At 38.4% G+C, this 23,027-nt stretch overlaps 1 protein-coding gene across 2 annotated transcripts in view; it reads left to right on the forward strand.

Annotated features, from left to right (window-relative positions):
- Positions 1–23,027, forward strand: part of LOC127568245 (BTB/POZ domain-containing protein 19-like) — a 120,759-nt gene that overhangs the window by 27,516 nt on the left and 70,216 nt on the right. The window lies entirely within an intron of this gene.

The raw sequence follows: 23,027 nt of genomic DNA on the forward strand, positions 1-23,027 counted from the left end.
TCGTGCTGTATCCATGTTTATGAACACTATGAAAGCGGGATATTAAAAGTGGTTGGAGATTATGGTTAGGGGAACATATCTGACCTATTCTTATTAAACTGTTACTTAGTTGATTCCTGAAGCGGCCTTTGATTGGGGCACTCATTCTTCTAGGGGATATAAAGCTGCTAATTATGTAATTAGCATTGACCGCTGTAACGTTGACCACCTGCTTTTCTCCACGGATGCTATCTGACCTGCTGAGTTCCTCCAGCATCATCGTGTTTTTCATGTTAATTATGTCGATGCACAACAGTGCTTGGTTCATTCCTAACTAGGAATGCAAGGTTGACATTTGCTGCATTATAATCAATATTGTTGTCACAGCAGTAGCAAAACATGATCCAAATCCTCCTTGTCATTTCCCAGCTTTTGTTCTTCCTGTGCAGAACTGCAGTCGTGAGGATAATTTTCATTAGGGACCTTGGAATGCCACACACAGTGTGGAATGTGCATCATGATGTCATAGATACACTTCATGTACATCTCTTTTAAATGTTTTCATGTTACTTAGAAAATAATCTTTCTACTCATTTACCTCTATGTATTATTGGGAATTGGTAAAAGTATTTTCCAACCGTGTACAGTTCAATAAAATGACTAGGAAAGAATTGGATAATGTCAAAAAATTAACTTGCACATTGTGGGCAAAAGAACGGTTATTCAGAAAAAAATTTCCAAAGAGCAGGAAATTACGCAGAGTTAAATGAACCTGGTGGTGCCTTTTGGCAGTGTGATCTAATTGTTTTCATGGGAAACCTTCGTTCATGTAGAGCTAGTAGAGGACATGTTCTTACAACATGAGAGCGTTTCTGATGTGATCATTCATTTTGCAATTGGTAACAGCTGGGTTTCTATGGATAAGTTACCATTAACATCTTAGTCACATGATCTTAGTCACATCATACTAATGTGACTAAGATCAAAGCAAAGAGTCAAGAGGTTAAACTTTCATCTTTCCAGAATGGTTATTTGTGTGTGTGTGCTTTCACTTCATGGATATGCTTCCCATTTCCCCTCTTGAACCTTGTATCTTTTGTGCTTTTGAAAAGTTGGGGGGAATTGTCTACTCCAACACCATTGCTGGTGCTTCTCATAGTTATTCACAGACAAAAGAAAAAAATCTTGCTTTAACACAATGCCTTTCCTATTCAAGCGATCCCAAAAGCAACAAAGTACCTTTGAAGAGTAGACATATAAAATATATCAAGCAATTTTTGTACAGCATGGTCTGACCAACAGCATTAAAGTATTTAACCAGATAATCCGTGTTTGGTGTTCTTTCTTTTTCAATATTTTTATTAGTTTTCAAATTAATACAGATTAATATATCAATGTTTATACATGTAATACAAAGAGATCAGGAGAACAATCATGACATGGATAATCATAAAGAACAATAGAGTATAAAAAAAATCTGTAGATCCAATGATCTGTTAGTGAATGAATATGATATAAAAGAAAAAGATTTATTATAAAATATTAAAAAAAAGAAAAAAAAACCCAAAACAATAAGAAAAATTGTAAACAATATATCAAACCAAACTAAGCTAAAGAAACAAAAATTTTTAAAAAAACTGGACTAAAATTTCTCAGTAGAAACAGAGCAATGTTATGTCATCAACTCAGTTCCTCTAAATTGAAAGGTTATTATAAGGGGATCTATATCATGTGAAAATATTGAATAAATGGACTCCAAACTTCCTCAAATTTAAGCGAAGGATCAACAGTACCACTCCTAATTTTTTCCAAGTTTAAACATGATATAGTTTGAGATAACCATTGAAAAGTAGTAGGGGGTATTGGATCCTTCCATTTAAGTAAAATGGATCGTTTGGCCATTAATGTAACAAAGGCAATCATACGGTTAGTGGAGGCAGATAGATGGCCAGATTCTATCCTTGGTAAACCAAAAATTGCAGTGATAGGATGAGGTTGTAAATCAATCTTCAATACATTTGAAATAATGTTAAAAATATCTTTCCAGTATTTTTCCAAAAGAGGACAGGACCAAAACATATGTGTCAAAGAAGCCACATTCGATTTACATCTGTCACATATAGGATTTATATGTTGATAAAAACGAGCTAGCTTATCTTTTGACATATGGGTCCTGTGAACTACCTTAAACTGTATCAAAGAATGTCTGGCACAAACTGAAGATGTATTAACTAAATGAAGAATTTTCTTCCAAGTCTCTGTAGGTAAAGATGTCTGGAGTTCACTTTCCCATTCATTCTTAATTTTGTCCAGTGGTTCTGAATGAAGTTTCATAATTAAATCATAAATTATTGCTATCAAGCCCTTCTGACAAGGATTAAAACCAAAAATTTTTTCCGTAATTTCAGTTTTGTAAGGTGTGGGAAAAGAGGGTATAGTAGCTTTTAAAAAATTTCTAATTTGCAAATATCGAAAAAAGTGTGATCTAGGTAAATTGTATTTGTTAGACAATTGTTCAAAAGATGAAAAACAGTTATCAATGAATAAATCACGAAAACATACTATTCCCTTCCTTTTCCATATAGAAAAAGCTGAGTCAACTCTGGATGGATAAAAGAAAAAATTAGATTGAATGGGACTTGATAGATTAAATTTATTCAATCCAAAAAATTTACGAAATTGAAACCATATTCGTATTGTTTGTTTAACAGTTGGGTTAATCATTTGTTTACTTAATTTGGTAAGTGCAAAAGGGAGTGGAGCTCCTAAAATAGAAACTAATGAAAATTCAAGTACTAATTGGGATTCAAGGTGTACCCATTTGGGGCATTGAATTACATCTGAATCTTGTGTCCAAAAAATTAAATATTTAATATTGATTGCCCAATAATACAATCTAAAGTTAGGCAAGGCCATACCACCATCCTTTTTTTAGTTTTTGTAAATATTTCTTACTTAGCCTTGGGTTTTTATTCTGCCAAATATATGAAAGAATTTTAGAATCAATAGTGTCAAAAAAAGATTTCGGAACAAAAGTTGGAATCGCTTGAAATAAATGTAAAAATTTTGGTAAAATAATCACCTTAACCGCATTAATTCGGCCTACCAGTGATAGAGACAGTGGGGACCATTTAGTAAATAATTGTTTAACATGGTCAATTAAAGACAGTAGATTACCTTTAAATAAGTCCTTGTGTCTCTTAGTAATTTTAACACCTAAATACATAAAATAGTCAGTTACCAATCTAAAAGGTAATTGGCTATAAATTGGAATTTGCATATTTAATGGAAAAAGTTCACTCTTATTAAAATTTAATCTATAGCCAGAAAAAACACTAAACTGATCCAATAGTGATGGTACTATGGGGATAGATTCCTCCGGATTAGAAATATAAAGTAACAGGTCATCTGCGTAAAGAGATATCTTATGAATCTTCTGTCCACGAGCAATACCACATATATTTGAAGAATCCAGAAATGCTATAGCCAAAGGTTCTAACGCAATATCAAATAATAAAGGGCTTAACGGGCAGCCTTGTCTAGTACCTCAAAAAAGCCTAAACAAAGGAGATTTTGATTATTAGTAAGTATTGAAGTCATAGGTGCATAATAAATCATTTTAATCGCAGATATAAATTTAGGACTAAAATTGAATTTTTGAAGTGTACTGAATAGATATTCCCATTCGACTCTGTCAAACGCCTTTTCAGCATCTAGTGAAACAACACATTCTGGAATTTGGGATGAAGGGGTATATATAATATTCATTAATCTCATAATGTTAAAATGTAGATAAAGATTCTGAATAAATCCTGTCTGGTCTTCAGAGATAATTTGTGGAAGAACCTTTTCCAATCTAAAGGCCAATATTTTGGAAAATATTTTGGAATCTACATTTAATAAAGAAATAGGTCTATAAGGTGCACAATCAGTGGGATCAGTGTTTGGTGTTCTTGGCTGCGGAATAAATATTGGTGCTATGGGTGCAGTTGGAGACTTGCTTTATTGTCTTCTCAGCTGAAACACAGAACCTCTAACAGTTCAATGCCCAAATCTCTATATTGTACTGAAAGTGAACCTGTAGTTGAACTACAGGAATAGGGCATGAATACAAAGTGTTTTGACTTAGTAGCATCAATGCTACTGTTGGCCAAAGTTAACATGAGGCAGGTAGATCAAAAGTCAATTCTGCACTTCACGTCACACGTTAATATCAGTTGGGACAATTACTATTACTTTTTTTTCTGCACCTTTTTGTTTTTCAGAATTGTACTTTCTTCCTCTTGCTGTTAACCATTTACTATGATGAAGCATTTTTCCTTGTGATGTTCATGCAGATTTTTTTTATTATTTAAAATTTTACTTTTGTTTCTGTTTTGTGCTCCTTCATGTTCGTATTGTGCCAACACACTTAGAGGTAATAAACTGATAGGAAATCCTGAGACGATTTTCACACACAGCACCTTATACTGCCAGTCTGGTTCCGATAATATAAATTGGTTGAAGATGATACTTCAATCTGACTGGCATTACTAGGCTGTAATTAGCAACTTTATCACTTACTGGGAGAAAATATAAGTAGATTCTCTTCTGGTCCTTTTTGTATTTTTGTCAGTGATGAGGCTTATGGTAATAACTGCTGTTGAAATATGCTGAATTTGCATTGAAGGATTAAATGGTGTTACTTAAAATTGTTGAGTGAATACTCATGGTTAATAGTATTTCCTTTTTAAGTAATATGTCTTATTATTAATGAAGCTTGTACCTATATACACCAATGCCTGGTACAAAATGCTATCCAAGAATTAGTTATTCTGAGAAATTTAAAACAAAACGATACATTGGATCTGGCAGCAGTAAAAATAGCTCAAAAACTTCAGTAATTTAGTGACTTCGGAGATCACTGGAACTCACTTTCTAAAATAAAATCTCTGCCAAAGAAAATGTACCGTTCAGAGTTGGAAAGGCAGGAAACCTGTAAAGTAATAGAAACATAGTGGAAGGCTCTCCACCGCCTACTTGTTCCACTTGGAACCCTGTTGAAATCTAGGAATTTGCTTTGTGTTTTTAATGGACGCAGAGGATTCCATTCAGAAAAGGAAGGACGAAGCTGCACTCTGCACTTATCAAAAATTACAGAATAATGAGTTGTTGATATCGGTATGTTCACGTCTTTATTTTTTCTATTTAATTTTTTTTTCCTCCTGTTCAATTATCTTATCATTTTTAACATTGTGTGAAATATCGATATTCCTAAAATCAATAGCATGTAGCTTTGCATTATCTGTGCTGAGGTACATCAAGATAATTCTATACCTCAGGTGAGGACAGTAAATAAAGGTAACAATCTACAATTTTTAGTGTTCAGTGCCTCAAAGCTTCATTATTCTTTAAAATCTGCAAAGATTATGCATCAACTCATGATTACGGCACAAACAAATAAAACATTCTGCAGCATTTAAAATGAAAACGAGGAAACACAAACCAGGAATATTCAACCTTTTCAGTGAAACAGGGAGGAACATTCAAGAAAAACTTGATGTGTGTTTATTCATTTACTAGTTTTTTATAGTTCATGTACTTTGTTATCAATCATTGAAGGGATTGGAATTGACAGCCCTGAGGTGGAGCTTGCAGCGTGAATGAGAAAATGCAAATGATCTTGATGAGTTGATTGGTCTCTTGTCTAAAATGTCTGTTCTGTGATTAATTGGCTGCAAGATACAAACATTGAAAATAATTTTACTTGGAGTTTAAAGTCTGGGATGTTTGAATTTTTAATCTTGTACTAAAGTTAAAAAAGTTGTCAGAAACATAAGCTATCTTGTATAATTTGTTTTCAGATATGAAAATTGCTCTACCTGCATTTGAGCCCTTTAATTTCTTTTTTGGAAATAAATCCTCAAATGAGGTTTGTGCCCTCTGTCTTATAGAGAATCCAGTAAGGCTATTAAATCTGCAACTACTTCACTCAGAAGTATTTGATAGGTTAGCCTATGTGTGGTATTATGGACACTTAGCATGGGTTCAGTTGACATTGTTCCATTGTTACTATTATTCAATGGTTTCTTTAGGTGAAGAATATCACTGTGTTGAGACGAAACCTTTTTGCATCCAGAATCAATAGAAGGAACTCCCAGCCCAGACGTTGGATAGAACTTTATTACAGAGTAAAGTTTCGCTCCAACATTTGAGTTTTCAGTATAAACTTGAGACAGCACCCACTGTAGAAGGAGTGTAACATTTCAATTTTCATACAATCCGTGGTGATTAACATTGTGGTGTGACAAAAGCAGAGTTCTGTGGTGTCTATATAATATAATATGTTTCACAGTATTTTTGTTTTGTATTTGAGATATAAATCTACTTCAACACTGAATGTAATTTGCTGTATCTTCAAATTCTTTGCGGAATGATGAAGCAATATTACGCAAACCTCCAGTTAACTATTCAGAGATAGCAGAGACAGAAATATCTGTTGTTTTTGGTAGTGGGGGATGGGGATGAGGGGAGAAAAAGAACTGAGGAGCTTGTTTTCTGGGCAAATTGTTCTTCTGTGTTGCATCTCTTCTGCTGTGCCCATTCAGGACACGCAGAAGAGACGTAAAACTGCTGAAGGAATGTGCCTTTTTCTGTGAACTTGAATAAAAGGACTTGAGAGGGTGCCAAATTTATAAAATTATTTGCTGATGAATTGCAGTGGAAGCTGTCCAATTTGTCAGGGAAGAACTAAGCCTAAATCTCAGATCTGGAAGGATGGTACTTGTACATACCAAACCCTCTGCTGTCTGCTTCTTGAGCTACTTTAGAGATACATTCAGTGGATCACTGGGTGCAACAGTAATTGAAATGCTTGTGTAATTGAATGTATGTAACTGCAAGAAATGTTAGGTATTTCCTTTTGGATGGCCAAAATTGTTTAACCTACCACAATTTTTAGAGAGCAGACTTTTAGCTATACATATCTTGGCTTGATGTGAAACCATTTCCTGGATGCAAAAAGCATCTTAAAATATTCTGTGCCCTACAATTTCACTGTTACTCTTTAATTAGAGTCATTTGGTAACTCTTTTCTTTCTGCCTCTACATACCTATCTGTCTTGTTCTCTGTTGTATAGTTGCTCTCAAAATTAGTTAGAAATTGGAATACAAATTAGAGAAACTGGATTTTGTTCATTGGTGCTTCAGTGCTTTAGGCACTCCTAGTTGCTAACTCTGTGATTGGTTGTGGTATTTCAATGGCATTTTTTTTTGCTGTGTTTTCTTTGTTAATTCTGCAATGTTCATAGGTGCCAAGTTTCGGTGATACTGGCAGCACTATAATTTTTGCATCATTAATCTGTATGAATCTTTCTGTAGTATAAATAAGGAATAACCCACTGAGATGTAAAGCTGTAGCTGCTATTATACAGCCATCATGCATGCAAGCTTGTGGCTGCTCAGTGTTATTCAGCGGTCCCCCGGACTACTTTACCTCGCTGCTTATTTTTCGTTTGTGAGTTGGTGAATCAGAAGCAAATAACCAAAATACAGGATCTTGCTTTTGAATATATCCTTTAGGTCTTTATTACACTATGTTTATGTTTGATAGCTCATAAAGATCCCAAATTGGCCATGAGTTATTGTCTTCGGGTGCAGATGTGTTAGGTGGATGGATACTGACTGCAGTGTCAAAAAAGCTAGCGTGAAACCATAGATCGTAAAACTTCCATAACTTTCTGTTGAACATCTTGGAATAAAACAGTACATGGGTTTTTGCTACTTCATTGCAGTACATAAGCAGCCGGTGCGCAGGGCGGTGCAGGGCAGTGCAGAGGAGGGCGGTGTGCAGGGCGGTGCAGAGGCAGCCAGTGTGCAGGGGTGGGTGGTGTGCAGGGCGGTGCAGAGGCAGCCAGTGTGCAGGGCTGTGCAGAGGCGGGCAGTGTGCAGGGCGGTGCAGAGGCAGCCAATGTGCAGGGTGGTGCAGAAGCAGCTAATATGCACGACGGTATGTAGGCAGCAGACATTTGGTGCATAATTTGGAGTACCTCTGATGTGATGTGCTCTTCTGATTTTTTCCCCCCCCTTCCCACTCACCCTAAGTTCTCCATAGAACCGTAGAACAATACAACACAATACAAGCCCTTTGGCCCACCATGTTGTGCCGACATTTAAACCACACCTAAGACTATCTAACCCCTTCCTCCCACATATCCCCCTATTTTAAATTCCTCCATATGCTTATCTAACAATCTCTTGAACTTGACGAACGTACCTGCCTCCACCACTACCCCAGGCAGCGCGTTCCATGCGCCAACCACTCTCTGGGTGAAAAATCTCCCTCTGATATCTCCCTTGAACTTCCCACCCATTACTTTAAAGCCATGCCCTCTTGTATTGAGCATTGGTGCCCTGGGAAAGAGGCGCTGGCTGTCCACTCTATCTATTCCTCTTAATATTTTGTACACCTCTGTCATGTCTCCTGTCATCCTCCTCCTCTCCAAAGAGTAAAGCCCTAGCTCCCTTAGTCTCTCCTCATAATCCATACTCTCCAATCCAGACAGCATCCTGGTAAATCTCCTCTGCACCCTTCCCAACGCTTCCACATCCTTCCTATAATGAGGCGACCAGAACTGGACACAGTCCTCCAAGTGTGGTCTAACCACAGTTTTGTAGAGCTGCATCATTACCTCGTGGCTCTTAAACTCGATCCCCCAACTTATGAAAGCTAACATCCCATAAGCTTTCTTAAATACCCTATCCACCTGTCACCTCTCCATCTATCTAATTAGCTCTCTCTCTCTTTGCTTAATTTCTCTTGGCCAGTCTTCTCCATTCTCTATCTCTAATGAATAGTCTTCCCATGGATTATTTAACAGTCAGCCTTTCAACTACCACTTTCTGTTGGTTTCATAGATATGCAGTATTGCTATTGATAATTATTCCCTCTGCTGCACATAACACATTTTACATAACCTAGTTGATTTAGCAGCAGTAAGGCAAATTACATAAAATAATTATGGAATGTTTGATCTGGGATTACCAAACATAATTCTGGTGCAAAATGTGTGAGTTTTTTTTGACATCTCTTACGTTCAGCTGCACAATAAATCATTTCTAGAGACATATATGAAAGGGGTATTAATGTGGATCATCTCTATAGATTGCATCCATATTAGGAAGAGCAGTGTAGTAAAAACTGACAGTAAGTCTCTGACTCAGGTCTGTGGTGTTGTCTCACTGCAAGGTCAATGATGTTGCTTGAAGGCGTAGCTCTCAACAGGCCTGTCTGTCAGCTGTGAGGTGCACCACTCTGTGATCTTGAACAATCCTTCAGCAGTTTCAAAATGTTTGGAGATTCCTTTTGTCTGAGTTGTGACCTTCAATGAGTCATGGTCTCCAGAAATTTTCACAGATTTTAATTGCATCTGGAGTATTATAGGCTCACATAACAGCTGAAGTACCCAAGAACTTGCCCTTGAAAGCTGCTTTACATCAAAACTGAGACAATAGATTCATGTTCGTTCATGTTATCATGGGAGAGAAAAATAATATAGAGCTTCTTTCTAAAGCTTGCATTTTTTATTTTTATCTTTAAAAAAATTATTTTCCATTTTTCAGCTTTCTTCCCATTGCACACAATAAAACAATGTAGAAAGGCAAGCAGGGACTTGCTATCAGACAGCTGCCAGTGACCTTCTTTGAGCAAGGCACTGGAACATACATAGCTCACCTATTAATTAAAAGGTCATGTATATTGCCCTGAATCATTTGGCTGAAAAAACTCATGCCTGAGGGAATAGGTAGAAATTTGTTATCCATACAGATCTGAAAGCAATATGGCCAGGGCTATCAAAATTTAGAAAGGGAGAAGTGTGAATAGGGAGCACTTATAATTGAATTTGCAGACATTTTTATTTCTTTATGTCAACAGAACAAATCCTCTAATTCTAAAACCTCACAGTTTCTGTATCCCTCCCAATGGTTTACAGCCCCATTTCTGAATTCCATGTTCCTGACATTTACTGTATCAAACCAATGAATTAAAATTCATTTTATTATTTCATATTTCATAATTACATTCAAAGACTTCAAAAGCCAAAACAATCTCAATCAATTGCTGGCATTCATCTAGTGGTTATGAAAGCTTGAATACATTTCACAATTTCCATAGAAAACTTGTTTTCAAATCTTAAACTGATTCCAAGGGTATAATTTTTATTTACAGATTGTGATGTATGTGAATAGTTTTACCAGAAATTCTCTGCTATTGTAACTGGTTTTGCAGTTGTAATTATAAAGCCAATGAACTGTTAAATGCTTTCCAGGACAGCCTGCTGGATGAAGAGGTGTTTTAGGCAATCTATGGACTTATTGATCTTCAATAATCTTGATGAAATGTGGAAATATTTTCTGTGTCAAGTAAGAATGTTGTTAAGTTGCACTTGCTTTCTCTTTGCTTAATGATATGGCAAGAGTCAGCAAAAGGTCTTCCAGAAGAACAATTCACAGCTTGAAAACATCCAGACATTATTTTGTTTTACTTTTTGCCCGTCCAATTAAATAACAACTTCATATTAGTGCAGAAGTGTTTGGGGGGGGGGGGGTGGTGGTGGGGGGGGTAAGGGGTGGAAGTGAAATTAAGTCTGTAATACAACCTTGTTCTATTGAAATTCATTAATACCTTGTCAGTTTGTTCCTTACTGTGCAAAGTAAGTGTATAATTTTGCATTAATATGCAGCTGGGATTTTAAGATGTGTTAAATCTAGAGGCACAAATAATTGTATTTTTTTCTTTGAACTTTACACCTCTATCATATGAATACTCCTCTGGCAGCTGATCTGATTGCCTTTTTTAATAAAAGCTGTTAGTCTATTTTGGGAATTGCAGGATGTGTTTCTTAAGAGCTAATGAGAAGCTGTATTGAAAAGAATAGCTAGAAATGCTTCCATTACAAATGTTAAATGTAGCACATCCTGCTGTTTTGTATTTAACAAAAACAAGAATATTACTTTAATAGGTAATGTAGAACTGATATATCTGTTGCAGTTAAGCCAACTAATTTACTGGAGTTGTATTCATGGCACACTATAATTAGGAAAGTTTTGTAGATTTCAGCATTTTTAAAAAAATTTCAGCAGCATTATTGGAGTGTGTGCTGACTGGCTTATTCAATATATCTCAGTTCTAACAAAACCTGCTCCACAGTCCTACAGAGCCCAATGTCTGATAATAGGCATAAATACAAGAAGTTAGTCCATGGAGATTGATGGTTCCACTAGAACCTTTTCCCATCAAGAGCACTCATAAGGGAAAAATGGGAAGAAAAATAAAAACAAATAATTTATTCTATCGAGATTATTGATTGAGCTTGAAAGCATTCCAAAATTTCTCCAAATTGAATTTGTCTTGGTTCCTCCCAAAATTCCGTGTAAGTCAGCTTCCACACACACCCCATGTTTTTCATAAATTGAAATTTGACTTGAACTTTGAAATATCTGAAATAAGAGCAATCGATTACTACTAATACTTTTGGGATATGCAGCAGACTGAATTACCACATGCTTCAAATCTCTCCTGAGTAATGTTGTCTGAGTACTCTCTCCTGAGTAATGCATGATTTATAGTGTTTATAAGGCCTTATAAACATCTGATATTTCAGTAGAGCAAAACAAAATAATAGCCAGGCTATGCATATACTTATACATGTAATAATTTGTATTTATTATCCAAGAAATAAATATTTGCATGTGCAAGAATAATTTAGCAAGTAAATGAGAAAAAAACTTACTCCATATTAAAATCTTTAAATACATAAAAATTCTGATTTTAGTAATATTCAGCAATTTTTGAACACTGATTTATTATGAAAATGAGTAATGATATCTGGAAGGGCCAGAAATAGCAATTTAGGAAAGTAGGGCACCAGCCCAATTTTGTGGGAAGGAGTTTCCACAGTGGCTTTCCTATTTCTCAACAAAGCTTTATGGAATTTATGTGGCTCTTTGCAGAAGTTATGTATGGAGAATGAGGCATCTCCTGTGGAAATTCACCCCTTTTTCTCTCCCTGTTTTAAGTTATCTTAAGAAAATGATAGAAGCTCCTCTTTCCAGTTAATCAAATCTTGTCCACTTTGAACTATATTTTGTGGTGGGAGATCACACATAAAGGAGAAGGCACTAGCTTTGATTCAGAGGGCCTCCCAGAAATGAAATTTGAGTTAGATTGGGTTATCAGCAGTTCATTTGTATAGTTGCCTTTTGTGACTCTGAGTTAAATGTATGGCTCAAAGATTGGTGTTGGCGAAGTGGGTTTGAATTCGTGGGACATTGGCAGCAGTATTGGGGAAGGAGGGAGCGGTTCCGATGGGACGGGCTCCATCTGAACCATGCTGGGACCACGGTCCTGGTGAATAGCATAACTACGGCTGTGGATAGGGCTTAAAACTAAATGGTGGGGGGGGGGGGGGGTTCAACAGATTGGAAAAGTATGGATAAAGTAAAAGGGAAGGAGAGAGCAGGAGAGGCTACTGAAGTCTCTAGAATTAAAAAAAACAAAGTTTAGAAAGGGATAAAAATTTAAATTCAGGCAACATGGAGACAAATTTGAGAAGAGGGGTGGTGAATACAGGATGGAAGGTGTTATGTTTGAATGCACGCAGTATACAAAACAAGGTAGATGAGCTTATAGCGCAGTTAGAAATTGGCAGGTACGATGTTGTGGGCATCACAGAGTTGTGGCTGAGAGAAGATCATAGCTGGTAGCTAAACATCCAAGGATGCACATCCTATCGAAAAGACAGGCAGGTGGGCAGAGGGGGTGGAGTCGCTCTGGTCGTTAAAAAATGAAATCAAATCCTTAGCAAGAAGTGACATCGGATCAGAAGATGTAGAATCTTTGTGGGTAGAGTTAAGAAACTGCAAGGGTAAAAAGACCCTGATAGGAATTATATACAGGCCTCCAAATAGTAGCCAGGATGTGGGTTACAAATTACAACAAGAATTGGAAAAGTCATGTAAGAAAGGCAATGTTACGGTGGTCATGGGGGACTTCAATATGCAGGTAGATTTGGAAAATCAGGTTGGCACTGGATCCCAAGAGAAGGAATTTGTAGAATGCCTACGAGGTGGCTTTTTAGATCAGCTTGTGGTCGAGCCCACTAGGGAAAAGGCAATTCTGGATTTGGTGTTGTGCAATAGAACCATAGAACAAGACAGCACAATACAGGCCCTTCGGCCCACCATGTTGTGCCACCCTTCAAACCACACCTAAGACTATCTAACCCCTTCCTCCCACATATCTCTCTCTTAAATTCCTCCATATGCTTATCTAACAATCTCTTGAACTTGACCAACATATCTGCCTCCACCACCACCCCAGGCAGCACATTCCATGCCCCAACCACTCTCTGGGTGAAAAACCTCCCTCTGATATCTCCCTTGAACTTCCCACCCATTACTTTAAAGCCATGCCCTCTTGTATTGAGCATTGGTTCCCTGGGAAAGAGGCGTTGGCTGTCTACTCTATTTATTCCTCTTAACATTTTGTATACCTCTATCATGTCTCCCCTCATCCTCCTTCTCTCCAATGAGTAAAGCCCTAGCTCCCTTAGTTTCTTCTTATAATCCATACTCTCCAATCCTGGTAAACCTCCTCTGCACCCTTTCCAACACTTCCACATCCTTCCTATAATGAGGCGACCAGAACTAGACACAGTACTCTAAGTGTGGTCTAAGCAGAGTTTTGTAGAGCTGCATCATTACCTCGTGGCTCTTAAACTCGATCCCCCGACTTATGAAAGCTAACATCCCATAAGCTTTCTTAACTACCCTATCCACCTGTGAGGCAACTTTCAGTGATCTGTGGATACGAACCCCCAGATCCCTCTGCTCCTCTACACTGCCCAGAATCCTGCCATTTACCTTGTACTCTGCCTTGGAGTTTGTCCTTCCAAAGTGTACCACCTCACACTTCTCTGGATTGGACTCAATCTGCCACTTGTTAGCCCAGCTGTGCATCCTATCAATATCCCTCTGTAAGCTTCGACAGCCCTCCACACTATCCACAACACCACTGATCTTTGTGTCATCTGCAAACTTGTTAACCCACCCTTCCACCCCCTCATCTAAGTCATTAATAAATATCACAAAAAGTAGAGGTCCCAGAACCGATCCCTGTGGGACACCACTAGTCACAGCCCTCCAATCTGAATGCACTCCCTCCACCACAACCCTCTGCTTTCTACAGGCAAGCCAATTCTGAATCCACACGGCCAAGCCTCCCTGGATCCCATGGCCTCTGACCTTCTGAAGAAGCCTACTGTGCGGAACCTTATCAAATGCCTTACTAAAATCCATGTAGACCACATCCACTGCACTACCCTCATCAATCTTCCTGGTCACCTCCTCAAAGAACCCTATCAGGCTTGTGAGGCAAGATCTTCCCTTCCCATATCCATGCTGGCTGTCCCTAATCAGTCCATGATTCTCTAAATGCTCATAAATCCTATCTCTTAGAATCCTTTCTAACAGCTTACCCACCACAGACGTAAGGCTCACTGGTCTGTAATTCCCTGGACTATCCCTACTACCTATTTTGAATAAGGGGACACTCGCCACCCTCCAATCCTCCGGTACCATCCCCGTGGCCAACGAGGACTCAAAGATCCTAACCAACGGTTCAGCAGCCTCCTCCCTCGCCTCATGAAGCAGCCTGGGGAATATTCCGTCAGGCCCCGGGGACTTACCTGTCCTAATATTTTCGAACAACTCCAACACATCGTCTCTCTTGATAACTACATACTCTGGAACATTACCCTTAACAACACTGTCCTCAGCATCATCAAGACCCCTCTCCTTGGTGAATACTGAAGAGAAGTATTCATTGAGAACCTCACTCACTTCCACATCTTCCAGGCACATGCTCCCACCTTTGTCTTTAATCGGACCTACCTTTACTGTAGCCATCCTTCTGCTCTTCACATACAAGAAAAAAGCCTTGGGATTCTCCTTAACCCTACTCGCCAAAGCCTTTTCATGTCCCCTTCTCGCTCTCCTCAGCCCTTTCTTAAGTTCCTTCCTTGCTACTCTATATTCCTCACGAGCCCTGTCCGATCCTTGCTACTTACACCTTATGTATGCTGCCGCCTTCTTCCTAACTAGTTGTTCCACCTCTCTTGTCACCCATGGTTCCTTCGCCCTGCCATTCCCTCTCTGCCTCACCGGGACAAATTTATCCCTAACATCCTGCAAAAGATCCCTGAACATCGACCGCATCTCCATAGTACATTTCCCTTCAAAAATGTCACCCCAATTTACACTCCCAAGTTCTCGCCTTATAGCCTCATAATTCGCCTTTCCCCAATTAAATATCTTCCCGTCCTCTTTGCTCCTATCCCTGTCCATGACAATTCTAAAGGTCATGGAGCAATGGTCACTGTCCCCCAAATGCTCACCCACTGATAGATCTGACACCTGTCCCGGTTCATTAGCTAAAGCTATATCTAATATGGCATTCCCCTGTCAACATACTGTGTCAGGAATCCGTCCTGGACACACTTAACAAACTCCGCCCCGTCTAAACCTTTGGCACTAAGTAGGTGCAATCAATATTTGGAAAGTTGAAGTCTCCCATTATTAATAACCATGTTATTTTCACATCTTTCCAAAAACTGCCTCCCGATCTGCTCCTCAGTATCCCTACTGCTACCGGGGGGCCTATAGAATACTCCCAGGAGGGTAACTGCTCCTTTCTTGTTCCTAACTTCCACCCATATTGACTCTAGAAAGGATCCTTCTACATTATCTACCCTTTCTAAAGCTGTAACAGTGTCCCTGTCGAGTATCGCCACCCCTCCTCCTCTTCTCCCCCCCCCCCATCCCTTTTAAAACACTGAAAACCAGATTTGTTATTGATATTGTTTTCCCTAATCATTGATTACCATTGATACCATTGATAAAAACAATGAACCAGATTTGATTAGGGAGCTTAAGATAAAGGAACCCTTAGGAGGCAATGTTCGTAATATGATAGAATTCACCCTGCAATTTGAGAGGGAGAAGCTGAAATTGGATGTATCAGTATTACAGTTGAGTATAGGTAACTACAGAGGAATGAGAGAGGAGCTGGCCAAAGGGGACCCTAGCAGGGCTGACAATGGAGCAGCAATGGCAGGAGTTTGTGGGAGACATTCGGAAGACACAGGATCATTTCATCCCAAAGAAGAAGCAGCATTCTAAAGGGAGGATGAGGCAGCCATGGCTGACAAGGGAAGTCAAAAACATCAGAAAGGCAAAAGAGAGGGTATAAAATATTGCAAAAATTGGTGGGAAGCTGGAGGATTGGGAAGCTTTTAAAAACCAATAGAAGGCAACTAAAAAAGCAATAAGGGGAGAAAAGATGAAATATGAAGGTAAGCTAGCCAATGATATAAAAGAGGATACTAAAAGTTTTTTCAGATATATAAAGAGTAAAAGAGAGGCAAGAGTGGACATCGGACTGCTGGAAAATGACACTGGAGGAGTCATAATGGGGAACAAAGAAATGGCGGATGACCTGGATAAGTATTTTGCATCAGTCTTCACTTTGGAAGATGCGTGCAACGTGCCTGAAATTCGAGAGAGTTGGGCAGAAGTGAGTGTAGTCGCTATTACTAAGGAGAAGGTGCTTGGGAAGCTGAAAGGTCTGAAGGTGGATAAGTCACCTGGACCGGATAGACTACACCCCAGAGTTCTGAAGGAGGTAGTTGAAGAGATTGTGGAGGCATTAGTAGTGATCTTTCAAAAATCACTAGACTTGGGAATGGTTCCAGAGGACTAGAAGATTGCAAATGTCACTCCGCTCTTTAAGAAGGGAGGGAGGGAATAGACAGGAAATTATAGGCCAGTTAGGCTGACTTCGGTGGTTGGTAAGATGTTAGAGTTTGTTATTAAGGATGAGGTTTCGGGGTACTTGGAAGCACATGATAAAAATAGGCCGAAGCCAGCATGGTTTCCTTAAGGGGAGATCTTGCCTGACAAATCTGTTGGAATTCTTTGAGGAAGTAACAGGCAGGATAGACAAAGGAGAGTCAGTGGATGTTGTTTACTTGGATTTTCAGAAGGTCTTTGATAAGGTGCTGCACATGAGGCTGCTAAACAAGATAGCAGCCCATGGTATTACAGGAAAGGTACTAGCATGGATAGAAGATTGGCTGACTGGCAGAAGGCAAAGAGTGGGAATAAAGGAGGCCTTTTCTGGTTGGCTGCCAGTGACTAGTGATGTTCCTCGGGGGTCGGTGTTGGGTCCGCTACTTTTCACGTTATATATTAATGATCTGGATGATGGTATTGATGGCTTTGTGACCAAGTTTGCAGATGATACAAAGATAAGTGGAGGGCCAGGTAGTATTGAAGATGCAGGGAGTCTGCAGAAGGACTTGGACAGGTTGGGAGAGTGGGCAAAGACGTGGCAGATGGAATACAGCATAGGGAAGTGTATGGTCATGCACTTCGGTGGAAGGAATAAAGGCATAGAATAATTTTCTAAATGAGGACTGAGTTCAGAAATCGGAGGTGCAAAGGTATTTGGGAGTCCTAGTGCAGGATTCCCTAAAGGTTAACTTGCAGGTTGAGTCGGTAGTAAGGAAGGCAAATGCAATGTTAGCATTCATTTTGAGAGGACTAGAATATAAAAGCAAGGATGTAATGCTGAGGCTTTGTAAGGCATTGGTCAGACTACATTTGGAGTATTGTGAGCAGTTTTGGGCCCCATATCTAAGTAAGGATGTGCTGGCATTGGAGATCGTCCAGAGGAGGTTAACAAGAATGATCCTGGAAATGAAAGGGTTAATGTATGAGGAGCGTTTGGTGGCTCTGGGCCTGTACTCGCTGTAGTTTAAAAGGATGAGAGGGGATCTCATTGAAACCTACTGAATATTGAAAGGCCTGGATAGAGTGGACATGGAGAGGACATTTCCAGTAGTGGGAGAGTGTAGGACCAGAGGGCACAGCTTCAGAACAGAAGGACGTCCCTTTAGAACAGAGATGAGGAGGAATTTCTTTAGCCAGAGGGTGGTGAATCTGTGGAATTCAGTGCCACATATGGCTGTGGAGGCCAAGTCACTGGGTGTGTTTAAAGCAGAGGTTGATAGGTTCTTGATTAGTAAGGCCATCAAAGGTTACAGGGAGAAGGCAAGAGAATGGGGTTGAGAGGGAAAAATAAATCAGCCATGATCGAATGGCAAAGCAGACTCGATGGGCTGAATGGCCTAATTCTGCTCCTATATCTTATGGTTTTATGATGTTAACTAAAGAATAATTGACAAGACCAATTTAAATTTGTACATTAATATGTATTACATTTTGTTGGCTCACAAGCCAAGACAGAAGATCTTTTAATAACAACAGTTGCATCTGGTTAACAGTAGCTTAACCAAACTGCAGATTTCTGTATAGAGTTAAGAACTTCTTAAATTTGATAGGATAATCTTAGAATTTCCTGCTGTGATTAAAATGTCATGTGTTTCTGCTTGTAATCTATGGTTCTGTGCTTTTGGAGTTATCTTTTTACTCTTATTTTAAGAAAATATTTGCACTATTCCCCTGCTGTTCATGACACGTCTTTGATTCAATTAACGAACAGTATTTCTTTTGGTACCATCATTCCAACAATTTCCAACTGGGGACTTCGCATAGTTTGTAATGACTATTATGTTTGAATCTGGTGTTTCTATCTAAACTGAGTGCAGAATTCTAGAGCAGCATACTAGTTCCATTTATGTCTGTCTCATAGGAGCAAGGATGAAGAGAGAGACATCAAAGTTGACAGGGAAAAAGACATCAGCCATCCCATGGGAATTTGGAGAAGTACAATGGACAAAAAGTAGGCAGTGAGCCAAAGAATGTGATATTAAGATTGGTGATGGCTTTGTCATAGAGGCAGTTTTGAAAGGAAGAGCAGTTTAGAGAATTCTAGAGCTTAGAGTTTAAGTGACTAATTGCACAAATGTTAGTTGGCGCTAAGGAATGAGAGTTTCACAAAAGAGCACCAGAAGATAATTATGAGCTGCTTATTTGGTTAGGGAGTGGATTGAATGGTGCGATGGCTCAAGGGGCATATAGTCTCTGCCTATTTCTATTTCTTTTGCTTGTAGCTTGCAAAGGGAACTCATTCATTCCCAAATAGGAGAACTATAAATAGTTCAAATCAGTCCATTGCAGTGGGGTATCTGGCTTTGGGTGAGTACAAAGGAAAGGTAAATTAATTCATATAAACCCATCTGGCATCTGGGTTATCACTGCGAGACAGAGAATATTTATGCTAGGTTGCAAATTAGATTTCTTAGTTTTGTAAATAAAATGAACTCTAACCTTATTTAACGTAAGCACAAGTTCCATAATGAGGAGTGTAAATTGAATGTTAGAAGAGGGATGTTGAATGAACAATTGGTTAACTACTTCATGCAGAGAACTGTGGATGTATAGAGTTAACTGTTCACATTCAACCCACATTCAATAGACTTTTAAGGGGTACAAAAGAGACTATTATGCTTGAGAACTTGAATTTTTTTTTCTCATCCTGTTAGTTCCTGTGTTCTTTTTGTTTAAAGCCTCTACACTAATATGTTACACAGCTTTGCAGTCTACGCATTCCCTCAGTTTCCTCTTCTCCACTGTCAGCTAAGTGTACACCATTCATGAAACCTTGAATGAGGCAATATAACCTTATTTGGCTCTTGCTTAATCCCATTGTACAGTCAGATGTTCTAGATAAGAATCTTTCTCAGCTTGGTACTTATTCCACCCAATGACACAGCTAAACAATGATTCCATATATCTGCAAGACAAACCTTTTTTTTCTCTGGAATCATGTACCACTAAATACTGCTTGCTTTATAACTCCATTAAAATAATCTAAGTGTCTGAATAAAAATGAGAAACAATCCAGTCCACTCTGAATAAGAAATTATGGAACATTTACAACTGGAGCAAAATTTGGTGGCAACTTGAGTACACAGTCCTGTTTCAGGGGAATTTGACTGAAAGAATAGCTCAGATTAAACTTGAGTGATGTTGCTTACATTGTCTTCAAACTAAAACTGTTCCCCCACTGTTACTGATGCCATCAGCACCCTTGATTACCACCACCTCTCTCAACAATGATTACCTGCACAAATTTTCTCTCTCAACTGTCTGCACTGATTAGAAAACATTATAGTAACATTTTATTTTGTTCCCCTGTGTAGTTCATTCAACATTTCAAATGTAATTCACTCCATTAAGGAAATAATTAAGTTAAAAGGCAAGTATTGTATGGAGCCACTGTTAAATAGCGGGGCTGTGGAAATTGACGAATATCCTGGAAGCCAAAATTAAGCGTTGAACCAGAGAGCATTTCACTAGAAATCTCATAGGAGATGGATGGATGTTAGGCATGGATTTGAATCCATAACAGTTGGATTTGATTATGATGCCAACTCAACCTCTCTCAGTTCATATGTAAAAAATGCCACTTGAGTAAGACATTTGGGACCATATCCCACAATCAGTCAGTGACTTCAGGCAATTACTGTTTTACTTCTAAAGTTCATTATTTCTTTTTGAAAGTTGTTTAATTTATTTTTCTTATTTTACACTGACAGCATTCCAAGAATATAACCTTGGCATGGGAAATAGCTGTTTCCTACAATTCCTTGGCATATGTTATGGCAGATTATACACTAGTAGAATTAGCATTTACAAGACTGCCAACTTGGATGTGCAATTTAGCAAGATGTGGGTGTTGCTGTGTGCTTTGAAGAGTGAATGTATCTACAGTGTGCAATGAAGAGTTAAAGACCATGTCCTAAAAACTTTATGTGAATTCTTTTTGAATGAACACTGTTAATATGCCAAAAAAACAGAAGGCACTGCAAGGCACAAGAATCTGACGAGTCTCTGGGTGCAGCATGAAATATAATTTTATGCGAAAATGGACAGAAGCCAATTCGATCTGGGGAAAACAAAACAAAGAAATATTCTGATTACAGTAATGAAAAAGTTCAGCCCAAGAAATCAGCTACAACTTAATTTTTGTTTAAATGTCATTTTTTTAAAAAAAAGTAGAATCTACTTTATTTTGACCCACTAATATTTAAGATCAAAATAAAGCATATTTTCCTGCTGAATTGGAGTTTAGTTTTCTTCTTGTGAAATTACCATCAATACTTCGCAGCTGTTTGATTTACTTTGTGACTTTCTGAGCTTTGTTGTACGCCGGTGAGAGTATTCATTTGTTTTCTATTTGAGGTCTCGGTCTGTTGGGTAGTTGTGAATTTCTAACCCATTCTACCTCCACTGCAAGATCCTCTTGGGTCAATCACCCATCGCTGCTTCTGCATCAGTAGGTCTGCTCCTGATACCCTCAACCATGTCTTTATCACTTTTGGACATGATTATTTCAATACTGTCCAAGGCATGGCCCCTTCCATAGCTGATCTAAACCTTTATTGCAACTGTTCTATCCCATATTGTTCTGTTTGCCCATCTCCCTTTATCTGGCTGTTCTACCATGTTACCATGTCCCTCTCCCACCCCTCCATTCCTCACATATAGTGTTTTTAACTTTGCATTGAACTCTCTCAAGTGCTCTGCCTTTCCTGCATCTATAATCTTCTACAGTCTTACAACACAGATTCCCCAAGCTCTTGGTTCCTCTGAATCTACAATAAAAACAGCTTACATTTACAGTATATAGTACCTTTAAAGTTGCAAAGTATCCCAAGGCACTTCATGGGTATTATGGTCAAAGAGACAAGTTTTGAGCAAATGAATGCAGATGAGACAGCGAGTTGGAGAGGTACTGGAAGGAAATTTCAGAGCTTGGGGCATTGGCAGCTGAAGATTTAGCTGGCAATGGTCAAGTGATTTAATATGAGGAATGTGTAAGAGGCCAGAGTTGAAGGGTGTTGAGCTGGAGAATGTTACACAAGAATGTACGACTCTGTAGGAATTTCAAAACCAAGGTGAGAATTTCCAAATAAAGGTACTACTAAACTGGAAGCCGATGCAGGTTTGAGACTACAGGCCTGATAGGTGAACAGAATTACTTTCAAGCTAGGATAAGGGCAGCAAGGCACTGGATGAGCTGAAGTTTAGGGAAGGTGCACACCAGAAGGCTGGCCATTCAGCTGTTGATTTCATTGAATTAAAAATTGTTAAAAGCATTGGTAGCTGTCTTTGCTGTTTCACTCTTATGCACCAATATTCAGTCCAATTCATCTGACTCTCCAACTCACACTCTGCCTTTAACATCATGTTGAAATCCTACCGCTTTGAAAAGGTTTTTAGTAATCTCCTTCCATTTTCCGTAATGCATGTGTGATGCTGCCTTGGATTTTTTTTCTAATTAAATGCATTGTATAATGTGTATTTTATGTGATTGTAATGTGCTTCCTCATCGTATACCACTCCACTGTTGGATGTGCATCTAACCCTACTGAACTTATCTCAATGTAAACCCTATCCACCTTGTGATTAAAACAACCACATTTTTGTCTGATGTCTCATGTATTTCTTTTAAATAGCAATTTTAAGCACATAGATAGGGGAATTTTAACTGATGAAAAATAAGCATAATTACTCAAAGTCTAGTTTACCAATATTGTATTTACTGAAGGAGAATAATTTACAAGTTATCATATTGTTTGCAAGTGTAAAGGCATTCTTATATTCAATCAAAATGCATTATAGAACCTTTGATTACTAAATTAAATAAGCATCTTGTTGCAAAAGGAATGTGGCTGTTGCTTCTTGTGGGTTGAAATTATGTCAATCTGTTCGAACTCAGCCAATATGTGTTTAAGGTCCTTATCATTACGCTTCATCTTGATGACTGTATACCTGCAAATTGCATGGTTTGTATTGTTAAAATGACTGATTTTATCTAAATGATCGACTTTAAAGGAGTGTCTTTCACTGTTATCAAGTGTGCAAAACAGAACAAATTTCTTCTTTTAATTGTAGTTTTCTTGTGATTTGAAGCCAAATAATACATATAAAGACTATTTATTCTTTTCTAAGAGGCATTTCATTTCCTGTTCCATGAGAAG

This window comes from Pristis pectinata, chromosome 3 (assembly GCF_009764475.1).
Source record: "Pristis pectinata isolate sPriPec2 chromosome 3, sPriPec2.1.pri, whole genome shotgun sequence".
NCBI classification, from domain to species: Eukaryota; Metazoa; Chordata; class Chondrichthyes; order Rhinopristiformes; family Pristidae; genus Pristis; species Pristis pectinata.